This window comes from Xyrauchen texanus, chromosome 7 (assembly GCF_025860055.1).
Source record: "Xyrauchen texanus isolate HMW12.3.18 chromosome 7, RBS_HiC_50CHRs, whole genome shotgun sequence".
Classification (NCBI taxonomy): domain Eukaryota; kingdom Metazoa; phylum Chordata; class Actinopteri; order Cypriniformes; family Catostomidae; genus Xyrauchen; species Xyrauchen texanus.
This window is the reverse complement of record NC_068282.1, coordinates 47,712,193-47,726,271: the sequence shown is the minus strand read 5'-3', so window position 1 is coordinate 47,726,271 and position 14,079 is coordinate 47,712,193. Positions and strand designations below refer to the sequence as shown.

The 14,079-nt window shown below is 36.6% G+C and overlaps 1 protein-coding gene across 1 annotated transcript in view; it reads left to right on the top strand.

Annotated features, from left to right (window-relative positions):
- The first annotated feature begins 679 nt into the window (after window positions 1-679).
- Window positions 680-14,079, top strand: part of LOC127647013 (receptor-type tyrosine-protein phosphatase F-like) — a 321,133-nt gene continuing 307,733 nt past the window's right edge. Inside the window, exon 1 of the mRNA XM_052131055.1 lies at window positions 680-956. The gene's annotated coding sequence lies outside the window, so the exon portion shown is untranslated. The remainder of the gene's footprint in view (window positions 957-14,079) is intronic.

The following is a 14,079-nucleotide window of genomic DNA, read 5'->3' as shown; positions in this document are numbered from 1 at the left end:
ATATAAAATTGATATACTAACCTTTGGAAATATAAAAGTCTTCTTATAAATGTATTATTAATTACCGTAGTAACTGCTATATGAAGAGTGACCCTTCCAGGAGCAATATTTAATACACATGTAGAGACAAACGCAAAATTTCACCAAGGTAACATATATGATGCTAAAATAATGCAATAAACATGAACTAAACTACATAAAATATAGCACACCAATGTACATAAATGAAATAATATACCATTTTATACCGTATATTTTAAGATTGATAAACCAATTAAGCAATTAACGTTTTTTACTGTAGCATTTTTACATTATTTTACCATTAAAATTACAGACATGTTTACAGTGATCCACGTGACAACTTCCCCAATGTTCAAATAGTCTTAAATAAATACCTGCTAAAGAAATAAAACAAACATTTGTGTAATTGGACTGTTGATCCAGATCTTTATAGTGAGAATAGCCCTTGTGACAACTAGCCCCAGCCTCACCTATTCATATTTGAATGTACATTTATTTTATGACTAATTGTGTTACAGAAAAGCCGCACAATCACCCCCTCCCTCCCCGCACACGTTACATGACGCTTCCTATGTCCGGCATGGAGATGAAGCGCGCGCTCGTGTGTGAACGCGCGCGCGCGCAACGGACTGAAGCGCGAAACCTTCCGCGGAGGAGAGAGACCCATTACCAAACCGGTCCCGAAAACACATCTGCTGTTCCATGAAAACGGACCAGTCACGTTCTTACCGGATATATTATCCCTGAGTTGTCCTTTGGGCGCACAAGTAAGGTGATTGTGAAGGAGAAAAATCTGGATTTGACTCCGATTTCTGTCAGAGGAAAACTCAGGAGGATTTAATACTGTTTCACTTCTGTGGAGAGGAAAGATTCTCCGCTGATGCTGGCGAAAAGAGAAAATATAAAGACGACACAAACCGAAGAGGCACTAAAGAGTAAGTTGAGTTGTTATCATCTGTATATAACCTTAATTTACTTTTATTTGGGGAGCTCAATTTCTGCGCGAGCTGTCAAATGTCACTTGCATCCTAATTATTCATTATTTGTTCATAGGCAGGGGCGTAGTTTCCAGCGGGGATTGGGGGGTAACCGTCCTCAATAATCAAAACAAGCAAGTACAATCCCCAATATTTATACCATGATCAATGGAACCATGTAAATGCCCCCCAATGTTCATGGCAAATCTACACCCTTGTTCATAAGTGACACCTTCAATTAATATTCGATCAACATATCATATTAATATATGATTTATCTGCAGTCTTATTGCTCACTGTTTATGTTTTTCTACATAGATAAGGTTGACGTATGAACTCAACACCTGGTGGCACTTGACAGATCTTTAGCTTGAAGATTTGCTTTTAGTATTAATATTAAAAAGGTTCAACGGGTTTACATCAGTATAACGTTAAAGAGTAACTGGTAATAAAAATCTTTGTAGGAGATGCTAATTAATGTGTCACTATTACAGCTTCTTACAATACACATGGTCATTCGCAGTGCTATTACAGTATTACTGATTATCTCAAAGTGTAATATGTGTAACATGGGCACTGCCTTGTAAAGTGTTGCCATGACTTAATGATTAGGTGATAAGCTGTCGGTTTGGATGACTAGATGGATGAAAGAAACTGCAGGTAACCAGAAGGCAGCACTGAGTCATGGACAGGTATTTCAGATATATCAGAGAAAAAGAGCGAGCACGTCTAATCTTATTTTCTGTTCTCAATGATATTTTCATGTCAACATAAGAGCGATTTTCCAAACCTGTACATTCTGTTTGTGCAGGTTTAATTTCAGTGGACTGATCACTGGGGGAATAGTGCATACCAAAACCCCAGTCAATAAAACAAACGTGTCGACTCGAAGTAGGCTACATACACTAACAAACGTGACCGGTTTTGGTAAGGACCGACATTCATATTAGCAATACACTTATTCACAGCTTACTTCCAACTGCATCCATTTACTTGTTTAAAGGAATATTCCGGATTCAATACAAGTTATGCTCAGTTGACAGCATTTGTGGCATTGTTGATTACCACAAAAATGTATTTAGACTTGCCCCTCCTTTTCTTTAAAAAAAAAATATATATATATATTTTACAGTGAGGCACTTACTGCAGCCAAGGGTGTAGATTTGGCTTGTACATTGAGCGTGAAGAATTTACATGTTTCCATTGATCATGGTATCAATCTCCCTCATCTCTCCCGGAATCTGCGCCCCTGACTGCAGCCCTTCAATTTATGTAAAATTCACTTATGAAGTGAAACCATTACAGTATATACATTTTGTGTACATACTTATGTCATAAAAATATGTATAATTCTGACATACACATTAGAAAAATCGTTAGAATAATCAAGTGCAGTGGCAAGAAAAAGTATGTGAACCCTTTGGAAAAAGCTGGTTTTCTGCATTAATTGGTCATAAAATGTGATCTCTTCTTCATTAAAGTCACAATTATAGACAAACATAATGTACTTAAGCTAACAACACACAAACAATTATAATCTGTCAAGTCTTTATGTCCAAATCATGGTGCTCCTTCCAACGTACTTTACCGTTGGGATGATGTTTTCATGTTGGTATGCAGTGCCCTTTTTACGCAATACACAGTGCTGCATGTTCATCCCAAACAATTCAACCTTAATTTCATCAGTCCACAAAACATGTTACCAGTAGCATTGTGGAGTGTCAAGGTGGTCTTTGGCAAACTTCAGGCGTGGCACAATGTTTTTGTTGGAATGTAACGGCTTCCTTCGTGGTTTCCAATCTCATTTCATTAATTGAATGCCAGGCTTTGCCAACTCCTGACTCTAATTACCTTTTATTGATGTAATTAGTCTAGGGGTTCACATACTTTTTCCAATCTCCACTGTGAATGTTTGAATGATGTATTCAATATGTACAAGTATAATACAATAATTTGTGTGTTAATAGTTAAAACGGACTGTGTTTGCTCATTATTGAAGCTTAGATGAAGATCAAACCAGATTTTAAGACACATTTATTAGGAATGCACCGATACCACTTTTTCTCTTCCAATCTGATTACGATATTGGAAATCTCAGTATCGGCCGATACCAATCCCAAGCCGATACCAGTGTTGTTTTTTTGCATAATCAGTTTAGAATATCTTTACATTATTGTGTGGAATTAATTGGGAGTACATTTAAATATGTAAAGAATCACAAACCTCAAACTACACATTATTTCAATATAAATGTATAGCTTATTAAGATACACTTTATTATTAACTAGTATACTGGATAATGTAGCAGCAAAATTAACAGTAATTCCAGTCTTCAGTAGAAAAGAAGCCAGTGTTTTATTTTTGCCTTTTATTTTTTAATTTTTTTAAATGTTTCATCTTGCATCTGGACTTTAAAGAAGATGTAAGACATCAGTCCACTTTTCATTCACATTTATTTATTTGGAACCCATTCAACTTAAATGTTGTTATAAAATGTAAACAAATACTAACGATGACAATGATAATAATAATAATAAATTGTTATTAATATTATTATTATTTACTTTTAATTTGAATTACAACATTAATATATTTAAATGTGCACACTTTAAACCCTCACGCTTTTATTTTGACATTCTGAACTCTCCGGGAATTCCTGTATGTGTCTGTTTGTAGGCAAGTTCACAGTAGTTTAATTCACTTCTTATTTAAATTCTGGTAAAATGCTCCTCCAGTGCCGTTCTAAATGCATATTATAAGTGAACCGAACTATTGAGCATCTACATCTGAGGTGCTGTTCTTGAGTAGCGCTCAAATATTGCGTGCCGTTGTGAAGGCTAAAAATAGCCGTGAGTGCATCACAAGCCTGTGGTGAGTTTGTGTCAACAGAGCAGCACCATTCACTATGCGGTGGCTCTGGGCATACTATATATTTACTCATTAAATACAGCCTTTTGTGATTCAAAGAGCTATTGCACATCTTCAAGTGGCTTTGAATACAATGCACGAGTCATATGAACACATATGAATGGTGTTTTTATGGTTCTTTTATGTCATTTTTGGAGCTTGACAGTAATGAACATGACTAACACTCAGTATCGGATTTGGGTCGGGCTCGTCGGACCGATACCTGATCCGTCTAAAAGCTTCAGTATCGGAGCCGATACCGATCCAGGTAACGGATTGGTGCATTCCTAAAATTTATACATAAATGCAGGTAATTTCAAAGGGTTTATATACTTGTTCTTGCCACTGTGTATGTCAAAAATAATCCTCTTGTCCAAAGCATTTTCTAAATGTTAGAAAATCTACAGTACAAATAGATTTTTTTTCAGGCAAGGAACTTACATTACATATTTCCATTTCAGTGCATAGTACACAATAATAAAAAAATAAATGTGCATAATTAATCCTCTGAGGTGTGGGCTTCTCAAAGCCAGTCTTCATTCCCTCTAAATCTTCCATTAATTGCTGAAAGTAGGCTTGTCTAACTCTTTCCTCAAACCTAAACTTGTTGTTAAATATTCATAATTACACACCATCAGAAAAAATGTGCAAAAAGTTTACCTTTATGCATACAACAGCTTGTCACTGGGGCAGTATATTCAAAGATACACCCACTGTACCCTCTACATGTCAGTTGGTATGTATTTGTACATTATCACTCCCTATAGGACCATCTGGCTTATGCTGATGTTTTCCAACTCTGGCTGGTGATGTGGAGGCCTCCACCGTAAGCAGAGAGCAAACATTGCTTCGGCTAATTAGCTGTTGGAGAGCTACTCTTCCACCCTCCCGATTCTCTCTCGCTCTCTGCTAGCAGCTCTGCCCATGCTCGTTTAGGCTCTCTATGTTTATAAATGATGTCTAATTTCAGTAATGAGTGGGAGTGTAAACATATGTGGAAAGGGGTAGTTTCCCCCTTCCCACTGCCTTTTTTTTGGACAAACCACTGTTTCCCCACACCATGACAGGGTGATACAGCAACTATACCACCTTACAGTAATGGATAAAAGCAGCAAGTGCAGCTACTGTATGCGTTGAGCATCTATCTCTCTGGTAATGAAGGTCTGTGACAAATAAGGCACGGAAAGTCAGTATATGGGGAAATTGAAAACATGAGTGCAACGGTCAGCGGCTTACTTATCTATATCTCTGTATTTCTTGGAAATCATTTAGCGTTTCATGTTAGGAACCTGTTATAAGCTTGTTCAGTAAATGGCTTGAGATGAAATAATTGCTGTGGCCCATCATCGAATTGTGTGCAGAATGGCCAGTTGTGGTGCTCACATTTCATTCCTGCCAATCCACAATAACAGTGCAAGCAAGCAAGGTTTTCAATTACCCTTGCTTTTGTTTGTTGTTCACCCATAGTCTGGAAGGCAGCCCCTTTGTTTCATCTCATGGATCTGCATAGATCAAGGGCCAGTGTCAATCCGGAAAACTGACATCAAGGGACAATAGTCACAAACATGTACAAAACAAGCAGAGAGAGAGAGTAAACTAGACTCTAATATTGTCTGTTCGTATCTTAGAAGTTTCAGTGGAATAGATTGCTTCCTTCAGTCCTTCAATTATTCGAGATTCTCTCGGATGCTCTTTTCCACAATATTTACCACCACTACTCTTATCTTTTTAATGTTTTAAACTCTGATACATGGAGTTCATACAATGACAGTAGTACAATGCTATTTCTGTTTTCACAGCTAGATCAAGTCATACAAATGACATTACTGAAGCTCCACATGCAAGGGCTTATAATAATAATAATAATAATTAAAAAAAGCCATTCACTCAGCTGAAAGGAAAAACAACGATAGACTGCATGTGGTTTTCAAAGGTCAGAATAATACAGTCCATATAAACAGTTTGGGAAGCTGCAGACAAGGCCAGTGCTACTGTACAGCACACACAGTAAACAAACTCCCATGAAAGTCATTAAAAAATTAATAAAATCGTGTCTGGAAAAATGCAACTTTGTAGCTTTTGTCAGTATAATACACTTTCATGCTGGAATGTGTTAAATGGAATAATAAAATACATTTTATCAGTTTGTTTGTTTCATCTTTTTGTTAAAGGAATACCTTAAACCAGACCTGAAGGGTGGTAATGAGTATTAATGTAACTAAAATAGGCCAATGTGGAGGAATAGAATAAAGTTTTTCAGAGAAATGTTTCATAAAAGCTCTGTGATTTGTGATCAAAGCATTCAACCCAGGAACGATGGATTTTCTAGACCCTGTCCCTTTTATTTTGCTGATAGGACAAATATTCATAAAGACTTTATAATAACTGCAGTGCTTGACACTATAACACATTGACAGTGAACGATAGGGAACATGAACAAATACTTAACCCTTTAGCGCTGTTCATTTGTGAGTCACACTTGTAGTATTTACGGGTCAAAAATGACCCGAACATACACACTCAAAAAACGAATTCATTACCTTTACTTAATTTAATTTAAGAAAGTTTTTTTTAAAGCAATTAAATTAAGTTACTTCTAATTAATTCAGTTTCATTAAACCAACATAATTTTGTTGGATTAGGTCAAATCAATTTACTCTAGTTGATTTAAATCAACTTTATTAGGTTAATCAAACTTTTTATGTTGGTCAAATATAATTTTATTATTTAACTAAGGTTTATTTAATGATTTGTTTTATGTTGGTCAAATTAATTAATTTTGTAATCGTATATGCGAGGTAAGCAATTGTAAGGACAGTGAAACTGTTGCACTGTCAGTCAATATCAAATGCTTATAGAGTTCAGCAGCATTCTAATCAAACATCACTTGGAAGTGCAAGTCCATCCTAAACTTGCACCACAACTTGCACAAAGCACAAGCACCAGTTTTCACCACAGTGGTAACCCCCCAAACTAAACACAGCTTTAAATAAATTATAAAACAGAACAGTAAACATGAACAAAACTCATCCTGTTCTTATCTTGCTCAAACACTTTGTTTTAACATTTGTTCACACTATCCAGTCCCCTGCAAAGCATGCTGGGAAATCAAAATCCCCTGGCCAATTTCTTCAATGCTACAAAAAATATGAATGTAGACCTAATATCAATAATTTAACTAAAGTAAAGGTATTACAGTTGTGCTTTTGGTGGTGGTGGTGGGAGGAATTTCATAGAATTTACACATTATTTAAATATAAATTAATATATTAACTGGGAAATTCATATAAAACAAAACATTTGATGTTACCTTCACTTAATACATTCTTCAAGTTCATCCATGTGTCATGAACTGGGGGCAGATTGCTGCCCCCTGATGGGGGAAAAAAAAGGAAAATCACATGTCATATTAAGTTTAACCTCTAAATGACTGCAGAGATTCACTCTTTGGTGCCTGGTTGTAGAAAAGAGGATTTCTAGACATTATCACAAGCTATGCATTTGGATATATTTAGACATGATAAAAAAAAAATTTGTGTGAGAAGTTTAGTATGTATTTGTTTGAAGTATTGTACTGAAGTGTCAGTTTATTATGCCACATTATATTTATTGTCAAACTTGACAATGGTGTTAAAAAAAACATATAACATTTTTCTTACCTATTATTTAAGTCAATCATCTAACATCATAATCAATATCAATAAATCAAAGTAAATTAAGAAAAATATCAAGAAAACAAACATAAATAAACATAAATTAACAGGAATAGACAGTGATAAATCATTTTGTGTACAAACAGAAAACTTAGAATAAACATTTTGCAATGGCAACATTGGCATTACTTGTGCAAGCATCAAAATGAATCAGTGAAGTGAAGTAACAGTTGGAGTGTGTGTGTGCTTTATGGTCAGATTGCTGCCATCTGCCACATGAAATGACCAGTAAATGGCTGCATACAGTAGATCCACTAATTCATGCCTGGTTGTATGTGGCAAGGAGGAGGGCGGGGCCAGACTGTGATGATGCGCATGTGTTGTGTTGTGTGTGGTGGTGTGTGTATGTTTATATGTGCGAACGCAAATGTTCTGCTTTGTGGATGTGCTATAGTGACACCCCTTCATTTCTTTGTGTGTGTGTTCTGCATTGTGGCTGATTTATGTATTTTATTTAACTCATAAATCAAATTGCTCTGTGTTTTAGTCTTTCCCATTCTTTTCCTGTGGTGAGTCAAAAATGACCCGGAACACCAAGAGTGTTACTTTTTTTTTGTCTTGTGGCCTAAACTCATCAAATCAGTCCAATTTTGTGTGTGTGTTCAGATGGCAAATGTAGGAAAAGTAACCAAGCCTTGGCCCACTCAGATGAAGGATACAATTTTTTATTAAAGAAACAAATTCAAAATGGGTCAAAAATGACACCAGATGAGGGTTAAGCAATAAGGAAGAAGAGGCTGTGCTCTATTATCAATATATTCACGACTGAAGAGGGTTGTTAGGCATGATGCAAAGTGGAGTGCCTGCAACCAATTCACCTGTGACTATATTCACAATATAGCACAGCCTCGAGTGCCTTATTGCTTTTATAAAATGGTCAACACATAATCAAATAATTAAAGACACAAACGTTCATAAAGTGTTATATTTTGTAAGTAAAATCTGAATACTTCTGAATACTTTTTTGTAGGTCACTTTGGATGGATAAAAGCGTCTGCGTAAATATAGCCTAACTGAGTCACTATGCTACGGTATGTTTGCCTCTTTTAGCATTATCTAGCCTAAATTAGTATTTTTTTTTTGTAATCAAATTCAATCAAACTATAGTAACATTACTTTAACTCTTTAAGCTTGAATGGGCCTGCAAGAAGAAAAATAAATCAGAATATGAGCGACTACAGTCTTGACCAACACAAAATAGGTATCGTTTGAAAGCTTAGAAGCTCTAATTTACAATGCATGTAGGCATTTTCACCAAAACTGAACAAGTGCTTTGAAATTGGCAGACAACTCAGAAGTGTTCAAATTTGATAATTTATATAAAAAAAATTGCACTAAATATTATTGCAATTAGTAAAAACATCAAAATCATATAGTCATGTGTCACATGTTGTTGGAAAGCTCTCAAAGATTATAATACAACCAGCCCATTTGTATTACTCACAGACAAAAATACGAGTTATAACTAAATATATGTCTTTGACAATTATGTTTCATGTGAACAGGTGTTGCTGATATGTTGTGTTTTTGCCTATAACTTCAAAAAAATAAACAGAACATAAAACATTACTTAGACATCACATACCATTACTCAGAGGCGTAGATTATCTTTCAAATGAGCCCAAAGACAAGGTAATCGGATGCATAGATCATTAGATAATCCACCTGAAGCACAATGTTAAGTGTGGCCACCAGGAGATCGTGCCAAGTACATGGCACAGACTCAATGATGACTCAAATTGCACAGAATGAAACTCGTATTACTAAAACTAATGTCTGCACGCTGTGCAAACCTTTAGTCATTGTTGTGTTTGTGTGTGCAATTAGTTCTTATGTACATTACAAGGATTATGGACACTAGGATTTATTATATTTGCTATAAAAAAGATTATTGCATTTTACTAGTGGATTTTACAGACATGAGGGACAAATAAACATTACTGTACGCATCTTTAAAATGAAACTGCTTTTTAAAGAATTGTATTGTTTTATTTTATTATTTATGAAATATTTAATTGCCAGATTGTCCATAATTTTTCCTTGTTACAACAAAACTTAATTTGTATTGTAAACTACATGTTGTCATGAACAACCAGTAAGTAACTCTCATGAGTCTCATGAGCCTTAAGGACATATAACACAGTAACAGATCTTGGTTTATTTGAAGTGAGTTAATTCAGTCAGTTCCAACTGATTCTTTGATTCACTAAAAAGAGCCAGCTCATAGAGTCATTCATTTGGGAATTGGACAACACTGGTATTGCTGTAGCTGTTAATTCACTAAAAAGAACCAGCTCAAAAAAATACCTTCTTTTGGACTTATAATGTCTCATAATGTCTCACGCTGTAGATTCAAAAGAACTGGCTCAAATATATCGTTTGATTAGGAATCGGTCTACTCTGTTAGAGCTTTATGTCTCATGCTGAAGATACACAGAAGCATTGAGGGTTGCTGCGGCTAGGGTTGCCAACCATCCGTATAATACGAAAGCATCCCGTATTTGAGAGAACAAAGTTGCGTTCCGTATGAAATCCATACAGGATGCCTTTGTCCAGTATTTTAGTGTCTCACAACCAAACTCCAGAGGATGTTTCACAAATCAGGAAAATAGACCTGAAATACACACCTTTCATGTGAGTTGTATCGAGATAACTGGCTGTTAAACGTTACACGGATGCAACACTTGATAGAAGCGGTCGGGGAAAAGATCAATGAAAATCAGCACACGTCTTCTGTCTTGTTTTCAGTCAAAAGGAGAATTTTTTCAAATATATAGCATTTGAGTTCATAATAATTGTTTCACCATTGTGATTTAAAAAAAAATATGTGTTGTGGGGGGTTATTAAAACGTACTCGCACATACACTGGAAATCCAAAAATGGTCTTCCCTTTACCCCTGATGGCATGAACATTCCTGAACAATGGCATTATCTTGCTTCTAGATTTACAGCTAACTGAGACTATCGATGAGCAGCGGTACTAGCTTACGAGAGCCGTTCAATGCAAACACCTGCAACATTACTGGTTGTAGGACTACAGGGCCCCCTTTGGGACAAAACTGGAACATTTTAAAACACCCGCCAGAATGGCAAGTGACACTCTGAAATTCACAGGCCAAATTGAAAATTTACCCATTTGGCGCTTGGCGGGTATTAATTTTGGACCCTGCTATAACTTTTAATTGCTTTGTCACATAAACAAAATATTTTTCTATGTTACAGTAACATTATTAGAAAACGAAACAAAAGCAGTTTTTCGGAGCTACTTAACACCCATATATATATATATATATATATATCAGACAAGTTGGCTCAAAACACTTGACCCTCCTTGTTTTTTTGGTTGAGTGATAAGCCTTTAACTTTGGGTATGCCACTGAAATAGGAAATCTTTAAAAACACCTTCAGAAGGTTAAATGTATAATTATATGATTATTATATGTGTAATAATCATATTATGTAGGAGTGTAAATCAGAAGTTTCATCACGATACGATCTTATACCGATTCTCTGGGCCTGCGATCAGATATTTGCAGATATTTCAAAGTCTGCCATGATACGATTTCAATTTGATTCGATTCAGGGCCCTGCGATCGATAATCCGATATCATGTGCCTATTTTACACAATCAGTTACATTTATTTTGCCCTCAAATGCAACCAAAATATAATCCGAATATTTTATTGCGCTCTCTGAAAAGTGCAAATTTAGTATCCTCATTGGGACATCCACAACAAAATAAGGTATTTCTGACAATAAATTATACAGATAATAATATAAAAAATAACATCACACACAAGTGATCATCAATCGTTTTGTCATGTTATTTTTCTTGATTTTTCAAAATACTTAAATACCCATGACTTGTTTCCACCTATCCGTGCTATCCACGGTTTTCTTGGCTACAATTTCCACAGTTGTAATGAACAATTCTGTTACAGTTAACTGGGATTTAATGTTAGTAAGGGTGTTGATGTGTAGATGTTTCAAGTCTTAGAAACTGATGCTGGTGCTGAGCAGGTGTTTCTTTTCCCCTCATTAGTGCTGCTCAGAATGTCAACGTTGTCAAGATGTTTCACATGATGGTTGAACTGCTCCATGGTACTTTAAAATAGCAAATTCTCATGTAAATTTCAAATGGGTCGCATGCGCAACTATATCGATGGAAGCCCGAATTAATCGCGCATGTGAGCCACTCTGTGTTTGTCACGAGAGCTCGCATTTTAATTAGGTTGTTTAATCACCTGATGGAAATGTGTACGGATGTGGCTGACAAGAGAGTATTCAAATAAAGTTGCATCTTAAAAAAGATTCTATATCGATATTTATGCACTGGATCGTTGGTTATTGGATCGATGTATTGCTACACCCTTAATTATAACGTTAGTTATCTGACAAAATGTGAATTGTGTGGTGGGTTCGATTTGCATTGACTTTGATTTGCATTAAAGATGCACAGTAGATGTTGTTCAGCTGTATCACCTGTTAAAAGATTTAGCCTCATGTACAAGCGGGATACTTTGTTGTTTCACTCAAAACATAACAATGTCAAAACAGTAGTTTTCTGCAAAATACTCTTAACTTCTTTTTATCCTCCGTGGAGGCAAAGCCTACAAATCCTGTCCTGAGGGAATTTTTAAAAAATGCTGCAAACTGAATGTAATAAAATAATGTTGATGCAGTTTTATTTGATTTATTTACCTATTTACAGCCTTGTGTAATTCTTTGTACATGCCATATAAACAGGGAAACGTGTCTCGTTCTCTCTCTGCACTGTGAGAGCTGCTGCTCACGCTCTGCATGTCATTTGTTGTCATGAGAAAGACATACTGGTAAAAAATACATCAGGCCTCAATGAACATCTCCCACAATGCCTCAGCAGACATATATCCTTTCTGCATATATCCTTTAATTTAGAACACTTTTAAACCCTCTTTCTCACTTTTTCAAAACTTTGAAAAAGTGAGAAACTGGTAAAAGTTACATTTTAGACTAACGGCAAGGCTTTTGTCAAAACAATGCATCGTTTTGTTCATTTTCAAGCTCAGGAAAAGAAAACTCCTACTGATTATTTTATTTTTTCAATTTTTTTTCAACAATTTGTCAATAAGTTACTAAAAACAGTGTTGTGCCACTGTTTGATAAATATTTTCTCTGCTAATTTAATTCGACATTACATTTTTGCTGCTGTTTTTAACACTTATAATGAGCTTTTTTGCTTTTTAAATGTGCAATATAAGTATGTCTAAGACAACTACAATCACAGGTCTTTGTATTTGCACAAATACACCTTTGAAAGCATGTTTTTTGAACACCTAAGAATTGAAAACTGTAAGTGACAATTTAACAAGATTTATTTATTCCCCCTAGGAGGCATTAGTCTGTGAAGATCTGTAGTGGAAATAGGCATAGATTGTTTTGGAATTAAACTCTTCAACTCTAATAACATTCCACAGCAGATTGAAATTGACGTTTTCTGCTTCATTTTATCTCAAAGCTTATTGAACGGAATGAATGTGGGTACTTATTGAGAAACCCCTTGAAAGGAAACGAATCGGTTACCTAACGTAAACTCGGTTCTCTCTAGATGAGGGAACGAGTATTGCGTAAGCTAGCTTCATCTTTTCTGAGATATTGAAGCCAAAAAATTATCCTTAATTTTGTATCCATTGTCAACGCAGTGCAGCTGCTGCATACCTTGAGCGGGCTAGCTAGCGAGCTCATTGGTTGCTCTGCGGCAACTGCTGCAGCCTATAGACGAACTTGAGTGAACTCGCGTCCAATGACAGGCGCCCGCACCCTCACTGTATCAAAGCCCGCCAGAATGGGCGTGGCTAGAGTGCATATAAGCGTAAGTTCGTAGGCTGGAACCCTGGTTTTCATTGAATGAAGCGAAAATCGCTCGTGGCGCGAGCACGGCCGGCTACGCAATACTCGTTCCCTCATCTAGAGAGAACCGAGGTTACGTTAGGTAACCGATTCGTTCTCTTACGAGAGGTTCTCTCGTATTGCGTAGGCTAGCTTACGCTCACGGGAACCCATTGTCAACGCCGTGCGCGCCAAGCATCCACTGCATGAGCCCCGGGGTGGGGGACCCGGGGAGCCCTTGTGAGTGGGGGAATAATATTTGGCCGGCAAGAGTGCGGGCCAGTGTGTGTGTAATACATAAGCACATAGTGGGAAGGGAAAGACAGAGCGGCGGTGCCGGTCTGTGTGGAATGTGTCCCGTCAGTGCAGCTCACCAGGGGAGCTGTAGCGTATTAAACCGCTAGTAGTTTTGCCTGCAGGGCGGGCACTTCCAGATTGTAAAATCTGACAAAGGTGGAGGGGGAAGCCCAGCCCGCTGCCACACATATGTCGTGAATGGAAATCCCGCTGGACCATGCCCACGAAGAGGCCATGCCTCTAGTGGAGTGAGCCCTAATGCCTAACGGGTGTGGTAGGTCTTTTGATACGTACGC